The sequence below is a fragment of the Passer montanus genome, unplaced genomic scaffold, assembly GCF_014805655.1.
Source record: "Passer montanus isolate IOZ18808 unplaced genomic scaffold, ASM1480565v1 scaffold61, whole genome shotgun sequence".
In the NCBI taxonomy this organism is placed as follows: domain Eukaryota; kingdom Metazoa; phylum Chordata; class Aves; order Passeriformes; family Passeridae; genus Passer; species Passer montanus.
The window spans coordinates 1,401,459-1,418,212 of NW_024371149.1; the positions used below are offsets into that span (position 1 = coordinate 1,401,459).

Genomic DNA, 16,754 nt, shown 5'->3' on the forward strand with positions numbered 1-16,754 from the left:
ACAAAGGGCTTTAGTGTTCCATTTATTGTCTCTTTTTCACAACAGCTAATTTCAGAAAGCCATAAAAGAGCTTTCAGAAGTAGAATGAGGAGCTAGTGGGAGCAGCCATGAACACATGCAATCCCTTCCTCCCACCAGCTCTCCAGAGGATACAGAGTACTGAGAAGCTCATTTCAAAAAACTATCATTAGCCATGACTTTTCAAAAAGGCACAAGTTTTTACAGATATAGCTGTTCTTGTTCTAAACATGTTTCAGTCATCAGAATTTGGAAGATAAAGAGACATCTGAAAAGCTCTACAACATAATGGCTGATTAAAGATTTTGCATCCCCAAGAGCATGTGAACACAGCTAAGACGGAATTTTCTTTCTTTTGTAAAAACACACACCAGTTCTGCATTTATAAAAAATAATACTTTAAGGTGGATAAAAAGAGGTTCTTGGCAACAGAGAGGTCTTTGTGGAGGAATATGTTCCTTTCTGTGGAGTTCCATCAACATATTCAAATTTACTTCCAAGAATCTTCCAAGAATTAGCATATTTTTTTATAACTCCTTCTCAGATACACTGTGTCACTTGCTCTCACAGTTCCCATTTATAACTGATATCACATGAGCGTCATTAAGACACGGAGCAGAGCCTGAGTTGTTATGACACAGAATCACATATATGGGCACAAACTTTCTTTGGCAAGTAGTTTAGAGATTTTTTTATTATTATTTTTAAGATAGTGTATCTATGCTAAATATAACTGCAGTCAAAACTGAAATAAATGAGGGTCCTGGGTCTCATCAGGGTTTAGCTCCATTCCAGATCATCTTGGCAGAGAGCAATTTCCCAGAAAATTGTCAAACACTTTCAGCCGCAGGAACTATGAAGCCAGACATCAAACTCAAATTTCTTTCACAGTAACCTGTACTCTCATTTGAAGGTAAGAACCCACTCTTTATTTCAAGCAATTTTCTTCAATCACGGTGGGGAGAGCCCAGATCAGGCTGTGAAGCTTTGTGGTAGGTTTCCACCTCCATCTCTGCACAATCACTAACTAGGGTTATTTACAAGTTTTATTTATTAAGCTCTAGGTGTGATTTCTCGTGACCCCTCCTGTTTCCTTCCTGAGGCACATTATGGTGAAGATATTCTTACTGCGCTGCTGTTCTGTGACCTGTGCCATAGGCAAGGAATAGATGTTGTGTGACTCTCCTGAAGCAGGTATCTCCTGCATGGTTACCTGAAACTGGGAGTGCTGGTGGGGTCACACACTGCCTGCTTTCCTCTCCTGTCCTTCTGTCTCCTGAGAACATTACCAGCACTGCCATCCCTGCATCTCACACACACAAGAAGCAGCCAGCTTTAAACTCCACAAATGAAATACAGCTATCAACAGAGCTGTGGCAGACTGGAGCTCAGTGTGGGCTCGCTGCCTGAATATTTATTTAGTTCCTGGGCAAGTTTTCCAGCTGAATCTGTCTGCAGCAGCTACATGGCTAGAACTTAGCTGGGTGAATGTGTGCATTAACCTGCAGTGCAAGATTAATGCTTGAAAATGAGCTGCAGGGAATGTAGAACAAGATGACTGGCATGAGCACAAGAGTATTGGGTGCTTTTAGCTAACCCCTCCCTTAAGGTGTTCTCCAGTGATTGTGTACTAGACTTACAAGTTAAAAGTTAAAGAATAACTTTCAACCACAGTAAAGAGACTAAAGCAATAAGATAGATTGGGGAATGATGCAACTTTGGATTTTCTCTGATGATTCTATGGCTCAGCAAATCTGTATTTCTGTCATGTACAGGGTAAGATTCGCAGTTTATATCCCCAACAAAATGTTGAGAACATGAATCATACTGAATCTTGCAGCTTCAGGCAAAGAAAGAACTCCCAAAGCAGCCATATTCCAAGAAGAAATAAAGAAATATATAGCTACCTACTACTATCACAAGTATTAAAATATATAATCTCTAATGAAAAAAGCCCAGTGCATCCAAATGAAAAGGCATAATCAACTTGTAGATGGTGGCAGACTCCACAAATCTTACAGTGTGGCAGCAGACAGTGCTGGGTGGCTATTAAATATACCATATTAAAATTACAGAATGCAAGACCTGATCCATGCAGCCATTTGAATACCAATGCCAAGGGGAGGGAACAAGCAGCCCTTAGGGCAATTAGGATCTCCCAATGGGCTGCTAATGCAGTTGGACTCTTCCTCTTTCCTCCTCTGTGCTCTTATTTCTTCTCATTTCTTCAAGCTCAGGTAAGTAAACAGTTCATGTAAGATGAGAGAGATTCCTTAGATCTACCACGCAATGTGTAACAGATTTAGGGATTACTACGTTCTGTGTGCCTCTGGGGTATTACTGGCTTGCTGGAGATTTTCTTCCAGATATTCCAACAGCAAATGTTTGCACAGTGCAAAAGATCTGAATGACAAAATAAATAAACATTGTCCAACTGAATCTGGAAAATCTCAGCTGCTTTGCTAATGTGTGCATGTGTATATATATGAATATACACACATGTACATCAACAGGAAGAATGAGAAATGGAAGCCAGGGAGGTCAGTGTGACACCAGCTGTACTGCTGGTTCTTCAGCTGACTTCAGAGTAAACTGCCTTTCTACAACCTTTGTAATTTACCATGGTCTCCTTCTTGCTCAGTTAGAATTTTGTGAGGTGCTTTTGGTCCATGTAAATCTGTAACTGTTTGAATGTATGACCATGTGTTTCCTGTAAGCAATTTGTGAATTCTTGAAGACTGAAGTAGGATGCAAAATACTACCCAGAAAAATGTAAACCAGCACTGTCTATACAGTGAGTATGGATTCCAAAGAGCTTCAGGGCGTACTAAGTTCTCTATTTGGACTGCAGGGCAAAGGGGGAGTTTTGGAACAGCAGGCACATCTAGATGTCTTCTTATCAGCTCTACAGAGACCCAAGAGCTCTATGTATTCACTGAGGGCATGGTTGAAAGCCATGTTAGGAGATGGCAGAGTATGAAGAGCTGTAGTGTGGTCTCCTTAGCTGGCATAGCTACAGAATCTGTCAGCATGAACATTTGTCATACAGATTTTGTCCCTGTATAGAAAATGGAAACTTTTATTTTAGCCTGAATAAGTATTATTCTTACAGTAAAGAACGGGAGTTGAAGAGTGTGTGTCCTTTGGCAAAGAGTGATTCCCTAGTCTAAAGAAGCTAGAAAAAAAGATATTTCTAAAGAAAAATAAAAAAGACATTTTGTTCACTAATAAATTTTGCGTTTTCTTTTTTTCAGTCTGCACAGAAGTTTATGAAGCACTCAAGCAGTTGTTACACAGAAGTGCAATCCAGATTTTGCAGGGCATTGCTGCCTTCCTGCCTGCCTTGGCCTCAGTATGAAAGGAAGAATAGGAACCTGGTAAGCTGGAACTCCTCCTCTCAAGGTGGAGGTTTTGAGTCTGGATACTCTTGAGTCCAGTCATGACTCCCACGCCTTCAGCAGCATTCAGAGCTGTGAAAGGGTAAGCTCAGAGCTCTACCCTTATGTTTCTTCTCCTGTTTCACTATTATGTGAGTCTTGGCTTCATCTCCAAGCTACCCTCAGCTGCAGTGGTTGTGTGAAAGGAAAAGATTTGCTAGACTTATGCCAGGCAGCAAAGAGCCCTCAAAGACAAAGAGAGAACTTCAACTCTGTGTTTGATCCGGATAAGCTGATGCAGCACAATCTGTGGGCAGGGCTCCAGAGCTTTTCCCAGCAGAGTGTGCAGAGTGGAGCTCAGGCCAGAGCCAGGCTGGTAGCCAGCAGTGCTGCTGCCTCCCTTGTATCTGCCTCAGAGCCAGCTTTCAGCCTTGCTACACGTTCAGTTATATGTGGATGACTGGAACATACTGGTGGGACTGGGAAGGAAGTGGCAGAAGAAAGATTATTGAAAATTTGTCTATTTTTCACACGTCAGAGACTTGCAGCAGTGCTGAGGACTCATTATCTATCAGTCTCCTACAAATTACATAGGTTTGTACTACATGGGGTTAGAACTGCACCAGCAGACACTCATTTCACATGCTAACAGCCTTTAATATTCTTCTGTCATGTTTTGCAATCCAATTATTCATTTATTTAGCAAAGAAAGCTGAAAGGGAGAGGAAAAGTGTTATATTTTAGAGGATCTTAGCCACAGAAGTGGCCTTTATTTTAGAAACTTCCCCTTTCTTTTTTTCTTCATTAACAGCTGGTGACACAACTGGTATAAAGCTTAGGAGGGAAGGGTCTTACCCCAGCTTGGCATCCTGCCATGCATTCCTGTGACCTGGCTGTTCTACTCAACCAGGTCCTTCCATAGGCTCTATTTGTAGGCTCCCTCCTCTCTTTATTCCACCACGCTGGCAACATTTGTGCAGGCATTTAAGCACTTTATTTCCTTAAGTCAGATTTGATTAAAGTGACACATCAGAGACACTTCCTGCTGCAGTCCTGTCCTATATATGCACCTGTTTTAGGGCATTCTATCCTTTAGCTGGTCTTTTGTTATATGCATGAGGTCCCAAGAGTGAGTTTCTTATTACCAGTGGACTATCCCTCATTACCTTTCAGCTCATGTCTCTCTTTTAAAGTACACTATAGCTTTTTTTTTATTCAGCTTCGCTGCACTGATGTGTAAGCTTGGTCCTCTTTGATAACTGTTCCAGAATAAATCAGCATCTTTTCCTCTCTCTGTGAGAAGGGAAGGGGAGAAAATTGAAGAAAATTTTCTAGACAGGAAAAAAGCATAGCAGATAAAATTTGAGGAACACCTTACAATGAAAAGCTGAGGGAAAAGAACAAGGCAAACCTGTTATTTCCTTAAGGTGCAGCCTGCAAGCAAAAGGCCAGAGAAATATGTCCTGGCCCCAAAGTAAATAAAATCCCTTTTCTTCTCCCTATTTAGTCTTATTTTTTTCACTGAAGAGGAAAAATACTAAATAAGAAAACCTATTTCTTTGCTATATAATGATGCATGTGAAAAACAAAGGAGTAGAATGCAGAGAATAGGAAATAAAATATGAATGTTAGCTTTATAGGAGTGAAGGAGAAAAACCCTGCAGGCATTTCCAAAGCCTCTTGCTAATAACTGTTATTTCTAGTGGTTACTGAGTACATCCAGAGTATGACCATTGCTTGAATTCTGCTTTTGAATTATTCATCACTTTTACTTTCATGTGGAATAACTATTTGCAGTCTTTAAGCCTTTTAAATTTTTTTTCATTTAAACATGGAAATTTAGGGAGGACCTTGAGATTTACAGAGATGTAACTCTGTTAAAAACCTTACCTAATCAGAAGGGAGTATGAGAGACAGCAAATAGGAGTATGCAACTGTAGCATCATAATACTCCATAGCCAAAATTATCAGGAAGGTTAAGGGGACACAGAGCCAAAACAGTCCTGTTTGCTGAAGATCTTGTACAGGACAATGTCAAGGTCAGGAAGAGAGCACAAGCCTATGGCCCTTGTAGCTCCACCCCTTACATGTGTGTCCTCCTTGCTTTGGACCACTGGACAGTTGCTAAACAATGAAATTACTTTTTTTTCCATGTATTCAATTTAAAGCTGCTGCTGGCAAGATGGAATGTCAGAACAATGTGAACTCTGATAGAACTCTTTGTATGTATCTCAGAAAATGTTTCATTAGCCTTCAAACTTTTTTTTCTGCCTTTTCATTTTCAAGCTCCACATGGAAGTGGTTGTGTGTCTCACAGCCTTCTGCTTTGCAGAACATGGGCTGCCATTCTCTGTTCACCTAGCTTTTCACAGTCTCTTCTCCTAAAGACAGGCAAGGCAACTTGCTGTCCTTGTCTGTTTCCTGCAATTGCTCTCTCTCTCAAACCACTTTTAAACAGTTGCCTGATTTCATCCTCATTTGGCAGAAATGAAAAAAACTCTGTAGGAAAATGAGATTTCTGCAAATCAAAGAAAATATACTGGGCTAGAAGGAGAGGGGAGATTGTGCTAGTGCTCTGGCTGAAGGCGGGACTGCAGGATAAAGCTGTCCTGCTCCTGGTACCCAAGGAACCACTCTCCTACCTTCGCCCTCCTCCTGTTATTCCCATTGACTGCATTTGGATGGCTTAATAGGGAGAAAGAAAAAACAAATGGTGGCAGTGCTTTTCACATGAGAAGTCACTATAAGCACTAGAAAACATTGCTGGATTCCACATAAGTAGAAGTACAGAGGGGACACAATTTTTCTCAAACCTTGATTTTTTATTTCCATTAACTGTTTTTAGTTATTTAGAACTGAAATATTTTTGGCAGTTTTAAAACTATTTTATTTCTTTTTATTCATGCTTCTTTTCTATGAGGGGAAAGATTTAAATAAATAAGGTGAAAAGAAACAGGAAAAACCCCAAAGTTAATGTTGTAGTTTCTGCCATTTCCATTGAAACATTCCCCTCAAAAAGTGTTCCAGTCATTTACAGAAGAAACTGTAGTCACATTATGGTCTGTTTCCTCTCATAGTTCAACCTATTTAATTTCAGGAGATGCGTTTGGTCAACCAGCTTCTTTCTGAAAAATTACTATTATTAGGAAAGGCTAAAATTTTTACTTTTCTTCCGAGAAATGAATTGGCAAACGCTCAGATAATCTGTCTTGACTATATTGGTTTGTACTTCCAGTTTTTGGTTAAAATATCTGTCTTGCTTCAGTTGGGATACATGGTAAAAGCCATGATATTTTATTTTCTGCTCTGTAGCTAATGATGAAGCATCCTAACATCTGAATTTTTTCTAGCAGAAATGAAATCTAAATCTGTCAGTTAATAATAGCTCTCTCAGGGATTTGAGGTTTTCAATCCCTTTACACAGTCTTCCCTCATATTATTTTGTTCCCTTCTCTTGGCAGGTGTTCTGAGGCTGGGATTTCACTTTTAAGGTACTGTGAATAGTGTCTGTAGAATCTGAATGACTTCAGGTTGCTCATCTAAAAGGAAAGCTAAAGGCAGTGAGGCATCCTGTTTTGTTTACTATGAGAGATATGTTTTTAAGATGGATAAGATGTGACAGGGTGTCCATTAGGACTACCCCTTCTTAGCCTCCTTTATGGAATGAACATGTCTAATGATGTTAACTGCTGTTTCTGACAGGGGCCCAGAAATCAAATATTACATCTTGGACTACTCGCAGAACCCTTTTCAAATACATAAAATGAATAATCAAATGTGCTCTGGAAAGAGAGAATAATTTACTTTTATTTTCTAGAGGAGGAATGCACTCATACATCCTTGTAAAGATAAAAGGAGAAACTTGTGGTTTTAAATTAGATCCATTACTTGAGGAACAGATATCTCTGAGTTTGAAATTGCATTGTGCAAAGAGTCCAAACACACCACACAGAATACAACCCAAATGTATAAAATGACTGAGGATGATATTTGCAGCTCTGTTTTTTATGACACAAGAAACCCCATGAGAGAAAGGTTTTGTTTTGCCTTAGGGAGAGTAGATAGGCTCAGGGGAGGAGGAGATTGCTAATCACAGCTAACACTGTAATGACTCTTGCCAGAAAGCTCCACAGGGTAGTAAGATTAGAGTCTTTCCTTGTGGAAGAGCAGGCAGTGCACCAGAGCTGGACTGCCCTCTGCAAGGATGCAGTAACAGCTCAAACCTGGGCACAGCCGTGGCACTCAGCTCCTGCTGCTGCAGCTGGACAGGCAGCTTTACTGTCTCATCACCTGCTAGGTGGAAATGAGGTTTTGTAGCTTTTCCAGAAAAGTGCAGTGCTGGCTGTTAAGACCCATCATCAGTTTTTTCCTTTCCTTTTGGACAGGAGAAAGAGTGAGGCCTGTAAGTGAGCAGGCTTTTTTTCTGGCAGCAGATGGTTCAGGATGTAAGCTCACATCCCTGACCTGAAGGGATTTGGTGATGGGATGTAGAAATTGTCACTCTCAGTCATTGCCTGAACTCAGATCTAACTGTTATTTCTGATGATTTGGCATCACTGACTCAGTAGTTTAAAGTCTGAGTTCCTCTCAGGGAAGATGTAGTGTTTAAAATTTATTTCCTAATGAAAGGAAAAAACCAAAACCCAGCCAACCAACAAACAAAAAACCAACTGACAAACCAACAACCATCCAACAAAAAAACCACTAAACCAACACAAAAAAATGAAACACAAAAAAAAAAGACCTTTGTTGCCTATTTCAAATGAGACTGGGTGAAAGGATCTTAGAAGACTCTTGCTTTTGTGGGGAGTAGCCCACCAAGGCTATCAGTACTGCATATTACCAATAGTTACATTACCAATAGTTACCTCATTTCAGGTTTTTCCTATACTGCAGTAATATTTAAAATAATAAGGAAGCAAAAGAGCTTAAGTACTACAGATATCAAAAAGTATGTTCAGATGTTTTTGCAAGAAACTTGCTTGAAAACCTCATTTCAGGTTTTTCCTATACTGCAGTAATATTTAAAATAATAAGGAAGGCAGAAATCAAGACATTTATACCAGTAATACTAGTACTTCCATATTTTTCTTAAAAAAATCTGTATGGATGGAAAACATTACAGCTATTGACATCAGTATGAGAATTTATGATAGATTACTTCAAGCTTGCAAGTTTGGGGTTTTGGCCAGTTAATAGAAAGTGTCCATCCGACTCCATGCACATTTTGCTTTGGTAACAACTGGTCCCTGATTGAAAACCTTATAATAGAATGGATTTAACTGAGTCAGCCAAAATGCTCCAGACTTCCTATAGCAGATGGATTCTCTGTTCAACTCAGTACTGTACTTCATCCTTTGCTGTTATATTTTGTGCTGTGGTATGTCAAGTAATGGGAACCACGTAGACCAGACGTCACCACATTACTGAGATGGTTCAAGCGTGAAACTGTTGGCATGTCTTTTGAGGAGCAGGCCCCTTTGAAAAGCAGGACCTTCTATCTGCTATCTGGTCATATTGTGTCTTCTAGATACAGTAATGTTTTCCTTACATCACCAGCTGAGAACATATTTTCAGGACTATCAGTCAAGAAAATTAAGGAAACAAATATCATTTGTCTGCTTCAGATGCTATCATCGATTACAGGAGAAAGGGAGGTAAGAGAGAACCAATTCACAAATTCCTTTGAAGAAAGAGGGAAATGCTTTGTATTTCCAATGGGGAACCATTCTTCCTAGGCAGCAATTAAGATAAATACTCTAATATTGTTTATATAAGCTGTCAGATAAAGTCCTCAGGAGCATATATTGAGCAATTGCTCTAAGTGGAGCATTTGTCATTAACCTGAGATGTGCTCTCTAGTTGGTGTGGCTCGTGTTGCAAACTGAAGACTGAGCCTAAACTGGGGACATAAATTTTCTGATTCTCTCCTGTTTTGAAAGCAACGTGGTCGATAGCTGGGAGAAAGCCATGTGGCTGAAAGCCGTAATTGCCTGCCTGGCACAGAAATACCCTCTCTCCTTTGGTTAGGAAGGGGGAGGCAGACTGCAAAGAGTCACAGATAAAGTAGACAGGGACAAGATCTTTGCCTGAGAGCTTGGGGTGACTCTTGCCAGCTGGGACTGCCTTTTCTTTATCTCACATGGTTGTATATACACTGGTGCTACAGCTACATTTTTTCCTAAATGCGGCAGCTGAAGAGACATTAAAAATGCCAGGGTGAGGAGCTCTGCTGTCCTCACCCACAGTCTTGCTCAAGAGGCAGAGTGATGCAAAAGTGGAGGGGGAAAGTCTGAGATTATCTCTTTTGAACAGACCTGTCACAGCCACTTATGCCTTGTGTTAACAGCCCATCGACCACCTACTGCTTAACACATAAGGATTAGCAGGGAAATCCTGAAACCTGCATGGATTAAGGTTATACACCAGCAATAATTCATAAAAAGCTGGTTGTCTCTTGACTGTGAAACTGCATGTGCTGGGTCAACAGAGAAGCCCACCTTGTAGCAAGAAGTGGGGGGTTAGGCTTGCAAAATTTGAAAGTCAGAAGAAGAATTCAGGATGGGATTTCCACTGCTATTAACTAATTAAACTAATCAATGTTTAAAGAATATTAAATCAATGGATCAAGCTCTGTCTAAAATAAGCAAAAGCATTTTTACATGTAGGCTGTTAAGACTGTCTTTATGCTTATTTTTACAAATTATGATTCAGTATGGCTGGAGCAGAGAGAAGATCTTGCCTGGAGGGAATGTACTGACGGCCTAGTGCCTCAGCTGGATATTCTTCCTTGACCGTTCTTTACTTGAATAGAAACAGTAAAGAAAAAAGTCCAGAAATTTAGCAACGAACAATCAATTGGGCTCCTTCTGATTTTGGGCATCTAGTATGAGACCCCTTGAACTGATTTCAGAGGAGTTTGCAGGAGTTGTCGTTGACAGTGTCACAGGATTTGCATCCTGAAGTGAAGGCACTCTGGGAAAACTTATGCTAATCATTGATGTTAAATCTGTAGAGTCTCTGTCTCCATTTCAGAGGGTACTCAAACACTGCATGTTGTTTACCTTCAGAAACCACAATTTTTAGTGGCACATCTTAGCTTCCCTATAAACATGGGTTGTGTAGGCTTTACTTCCAAGCAGCCACTTTCCCCAAGGAGCTGAGCTAGTGTGCACTGTGTGCCAAGTGCAGACCTGGAGATATCATAGGAGCCCCACCCCTGCAGCCATGCTGTAATGCAAACCTCTTGGCATTTCTAAAAGAGCAGTTCCACATATCAAAGCATGCTTGTCTCAATTTGTGTTCAGATTTTCTCATCTGCTGTAACAGCTGTCCCTTAAGTAGCACAGAATAGGCTCTGCAGACAAATCCCACCATGGGAATTCTCCTCCAAGGGAAAGCTTGCACTCTGGTAATTAACAGCTCACATGCTCAGAGTGATGCATGCCAGGCATATCAAGCTGGGGAGATGTTAAAGGAGCCCTGATAGGGAAAGCTGACTGGCTTCATATTGGGGTGTAGGACAGCACACGTGTAACTCCTCTATATAACCCTTCTACATGTGCCAGTGCACAGGAGTTACACAGGAAGATGCACAAATGGGGTGTCTGAACAGAACTGAGAACTGGTATTCTTAACTGCTTGGCTTCGATTGGTTCTGTTCCTTTGTGTAGCTTACCTGGCTGTCTCATTATTTTCCAACTGTGAGTGAGAGAATATTTCTCATACTTTTACTTTTCTACAGATGTTGGGGGTCACAGCGAGGCTTGGATTCATGAAATCTCTCTTAGAGCTTTACTGAAAGCTGTAGGGCAGGGGGTCTAATTTCAGGATTTCAGGATGACCTCAGCTCCTGTGTCATACTTTTCTTCTGATAAGCAAGTGGTGAAGATTTTTTTTTTCTATTTTTTACTCTGTTCAGAAGACATTGTCATAGCAACTTCCCCTTGAGTCGTATTTAGGTGGTTACTATTCAACCTCAGGGCTATCTATGTAACTGCTCTGATTTTACCTGAAAAATTAAATGATTCTTAGCTTTAGGGAATAAACAAACATAATCTAAAAAAACGTATTTTTATGCTCACACACTGCAAAAGACACTACTGCTTTTTATTGTGATATGATAAATAGCCAAGTAGAACAGTCTCATTTAGAAAGACTTAGTAATACAGAGTTAATAATTTTCATTTTTGAATTTTAGCTTTTCAAAAAAGGGACTATAATTGAAACGTAGTGTAACTCAATATAATAAAATGCATAATACAAAAATCTAATAAATGCCAAAAATCTGAGCAGCTCTTAAAATGGAACAGGCACGTTCACCCTAAAACAGTGCAAAGCCTCAGACAACTTAAAACAGCTTGTAAAATTTAAGAGCTCTCCTCCGGTCTCCCCATCTATTGCTACTGCAGCTGTTCCTGCAAAAGTTTCCTTCTGCAGAAGTTAGTTTTAATATCAGTTGGAAAAGGAGACTAAAATATTTTTGCTATGATCAGTCCAGATGAATTTCACACCTCTCTGACAGAACCAGCTAGGCCAACAGCAGTGAAGTCACACTTAATCCTTGTTTTGAGGGTTTAAAGGAAACATAAACCCTGTGCTGGTTCTCAGCTGAAGAATAAACACAGGGCAAAATCTGCCCTTTCCTTTAGCTGCTGGGAAGCCTTGCAGTGGAGAGGAGGTAGCAGAGGGGATGCAGAGGCTTGAGGCTGACCCAGCAGGGGCTCCCCGTGTTACCAGCAGCTGTCGGTGCTGTGCTCAGCCCCAGGACTCAAGGCTGTCCTGTCACTGTCACCGCTGTGCCCAGGAGGTGACAGCCACCAGCAGCACCCACAGCTCCCCATTCCTCAGTCCTGGCCTCACCCACCTGGGCTGGGCTTACAGCAAGGACTTCAGCATGCCTGTTTAGGCTAATTGGCTTGACAGCTAATTAGAGCTGACGAGCCCCAAGCACAAAGTAAACATGACATCTATGCTCTGCCTTTTATAACTCCGGCATTTCGCTCATTTTGGTGAAGCCTGTTCATGTCACATAGATTGAAATACCTCGTTGATCTTGTTACCCATATGACTGCCCTGAGCACATGGTAATGCCTCTCCTAATGCCAGGAAGCATATGAATTACACAATTTAAGTCACTGCAGTGTTAACAGGGTCATCCCAATGGGAGCTCTCCCATTTATTCAGAGATGTGGTTGAAGGATTGAACTAAAACTATTATTATTATTAAGTGGAAGGACACACATATGGAAGATTCTTTGCTGAGCAACTGTTCCAGTGAAGTTTTGAATCGGATGCAATAACTACTGAAAAGGGAATAGCTGCTAAAAATGATGACTGAAATGATGATATTTTAATTCACAGGAAAATGAAAACATGAGTGGCTGATTCATGAGTTGTGGAAAGAATAACCTTAATACAACTGAGATGATTCTGCTGCATATTATGAAAAGAACTGCCAATTTTTACTCCATACTGCTGAAACATAACTCTTGTCTTCACTGTTATTAGAAAATAAATTTACCAACATTAAAATAAACAAAATAAAACAATAACAAAACAAACAAAAAATCCCAAAACCCTCAAAATATCATAAATTTATGTCAATAAATTTAATATAAATAATTGAGCTGTATTTTCCAGGTCTAAAGAGGATACCTGAAAAGGAAAAGGCTGACCTGAGGTGTCCACATCCAGTTTTTATGTCAAAACTCAGAAAATGCACAGCAGTGCTACAATACATATTTGTTAGTTTGAATTGAGTGCCAGAATGTTCTTTGGGCAAGTGTGGCAGTCTGTTTCTTCCGTGGGTGATTTCCAGACCCTGCACAGAATCACACAGGCATTGCAATTGTATGTAGGCTATTTTTTCTGTTTCTGGGTTCAGTTTTGCCTTACAGGGAGGCTTCAGACATGCAACATCATCTCTTGGGCTGTCTGTGCAGTAAGTATGGTTATTCTTTCTTATTCAATTCATTGTTTAGAAGAATAGATGAAGTAAAACTACCTTTTTAGGTGTAATTTTATTTCCACAAGTGAAAATGCCACCATATCAGGTTCATTGTAAACTTACAGTTGGTATATAAATCATTAGAAACACTGCAGCCTGTACCTTAGGTGTTATGAAAGATTCAGACACCACAATGACAAACATCACAGAAATCATTATATAGAACTTTTCTCAATCTATGGGTAGAGAAAAAAAATACCATAAAGTATTGTTTTTAAAGTATCCAATTTCTTTAGTAAGCTTGTGGAAAAAAAAGGAGATGCAAAATAGAAATTTTGCATGAATGGTAGTTGCAAAGCACTTCAGTATCTGGTCCAATGAGATAAATCCTGATTAGGACATTCAAGTCCCATTATAGCACAAACAGATAACACATCTACATATACTTTATATGTAGGTATGTTTAATGCAGCATTCCAGTCAGGATTTTAGGAAGAAATACTTGCCAAAATCCTTATTTATCAGGGATGTAAAAACTCAGGCAATAAGGGAAGAATCCAAGACTTTTTATGGCAAAAGAAAACCCTGAACTTCGTGTTTCAAAGGCAGTTACTGCAATTAAGTATGAAACAGCACCTTTCATGCCAGCAATTCACTCTGCATGAGTTCACTTGGCCAGAAAAGTGCAGTTTGTTCGTAAAACTAGAGCTAGAAGAATTCAATGTTCAATCTGGGAAGATTTCAGCTATGTGTTGATAGGGTAAAGAGTTGCTAAGGTTAATAGGAAGGGAAGGCTCCTATTGGAACCTATTCCTAAGGTTGAGAGAAAGGGAAAAGTGCCTTTTTCTTGGGTAATTGTTTCATTCACAAAAAAAGAGATAAAAGCAGGTGCAAGAATCCATGTGTAAGAGCATGGCGAAGAAGAATGGGTTAGTTGTGATCCAGAAAGCATTTTAAGTCTTTTCTAGGGGAAAAATTACCCTAACTTTCCTTAAATTAGTAGTCAGGGTTTCCCATAAGCCTGGTTCATTCTGCCATTGCAAGAAGTAGGGTAGGTGATATTCAAAGCCACTTCTTTTATATTGCATGACTCTTCCTCTTGGGGTGTTTCAACAGGATTTTCAGTCATAGAATCATCACAGAGACTATTTACCCCACATCCTTTAATATAGGATTCCATTGTTTCTAATGACATAGCAGCTGTTATGCATTGAACCAGTTCCTAAGGAAAGGAAGCATGTTTAGTGTGTCCCTTTCTCATGTTATACAGTATATAATTGATTTTTACCTACTAAACCAAAACCACAATGTAAAGAATGAGCTGGCCTGAAATTAAATAAGATTTTTAGTGAACAATCCTCACTAAAAGCAGTAGATGTATTTCTATTTCACATGGCATTCTTTAATTATATTAGTTTTTAGACTACTTTTCACAGCTGTATGATTTCCCCATTACAATTTCATTCTCATGGAAAATGGTGAAATGCTTATGATACAGACTCTTTTGAGCCTTTTATTAAGTGGCTTTGGCTCCAATTGAGGGAAAAGAAAAATACAATTCATATATACAGGAGGATTCTGGGGATCCATTTCAGGACCTGTCACAAACCCCTGGTAGAAGTAATAATGACAACAGCAATAATAATAATAATAATAATAATACTTTTAAAAATTCCTCTAATGATTCTGCAGTGCTCAATTCATAAGCAAAACCCTCAAAAGTTCATGGCAGAGATATTAAAGGAAGCAATCTCTACGCCTACCTCATTAGAAGGAGTTGCTCAGGAACATGTTGTCCCTCTATACAGATTGCCCCTGTAAGGCTGCCAATGTCAGCAAGACCTTGAGTGCATCTGTCATGCTTGTGACTTTAGACTTGATACATGTTCTTCTGTGCATTTGCTCATGAGTACAAAAAAATTCTTGCTTTTTTTTGTGAGTTTGCTCCCTTTGCTTCTTGTATTATATGAAAACAAGCAGCTGGAATCAGAACATAAAATCTCTTTTCTCTACAGAATTTTTTTCTGATAATTAAGTTAATATTGAAAACCAGTTTTTTTTGTCTGAGACTTCAGGTCTTGAAAGTATTGGATAAATCAACAATAAAATTCCTTTAAATATATTAGCTAAACAAAAAAAAGGATTTTGCAGCAGTACTTGTATGGATTTTCAGGACCTGTTATTTTACTATGTCAGTGTACAAATGCCTTTCAGATACTTTTCTTGAAGGTTTCTTCAGCATAAGAGTGCCTGTGATGCTGGTGGCTGCTTGCACTGAATTGTTTCCTAGTTCACAAGGTGGTCAGTGACAGATTTCTTCTCACTGCTCTGAATTTCACTGCAGCAGGTTCAAATGCTCAATTTTGTGCAAGAATGATTCCCTATGAAGAGTATTGACTCTGTCCAACAGATCTTGTGATCCTTCCTTTAATGGCTGCTATTGTCTTTCACCACCTCCTATTTGTTTTTAATCTGCTTAATGTATGCCTTATCCTGCAGTGCTCCCAAAGCTAATAGTTTATAAGACATCTCAGTGTAGTAGGGCTACATGACTTGCATAAATCTACTAAAATGGTGACCTATTGCATATTGCCTTCAAAATCTAATAAGCATTCAACTTTGTTTCTCAGCCAGCTGGCAGACCTTTGTGATATCATTCTGATTTTATGATGAAACACTGATGCAAAGCAATGATAACTGAAGCCAGCTAAACTGAGATAACAAAACTGAACTTAAAATCAAAGGTGAAGCAAAGGTTTATATAGGGCAGCCCAAAAAACATAGAGTGTGGTGGCAGCCCTGGCAATGCCACCCTGGGGTCCCAGCCTATTCTGCTGCCTTTGTGGTCATATTTGTTCTGATCACACACCAGAAAAGGACTGAGCATTGACACTGTTTAATGTCAACGTCCATGGGGGTATCTGGAGTTTGCATGGAAGTGTTTCTGTGGTCAAGACATGGAAGTTGAAATTAAGAACCCTGACTCCAAGGCCTCTGTTGGAGCTCTAGAAGGAATCCTCCAAATGAAACCCCTTCCTCCCACAGAGGAGGGAACCAATGGAAATATGTATGATCTACAAAGCTTACATTGTAAAATGTATGAAAGAGGGAACCACTAGTTGACCTAACAGATATTTTCCCTTCTGGCTTTTGGATTTAATAAGAAAATGGTAAATAATCTTTCCTAGCAGTCCTATTTTTCAAATAGACATGCTAGTCATGCAGGAAGGAACCAGAGATTCTCTCCAAAAATAGAGCACATGAGAGCTTTGTGACCGATGATATCCAGTAGGCAATGCCTTTTTGTTTTTAAAGGTAATGAAGAAAGCATAGTGATAATTGAAAAGGAAAAAAAAAAAGCCATGGCTTGCTTACATGTTAATTTGTCCAAAGAGGGTATTTCAAAGGTG

The 16,754-nt window shown here is 39.6% G+C and overlaps 1 long non-coding RNA gene across 1 annotated transcript in view; it reads left to right on the plus strand.

Annotated features, from left to right (window-relative positions):
• The first annotated feature begins 793 nt into the window (after positions 1 to 793).
• LOC120510969 overlaps positions 794 to 16,754 on the plus strand; it is a 28,042-nt gene continuing 12,081 nt past the window's right edge. The window contains exons 1-3 of the long non-coding RNA XR_005629643.1: positions 794 to 931; positions 3,282 to 3,498; positions 6,857 to 6,886. This is a non-coding gene — a long non-coding RNA (uncharacterized LOC120510969). The remainder of the gene's footprint in view (positions 932 to 3,281; positions 3,499 to 6,856; positions 6,887 to 16,754) is intronic.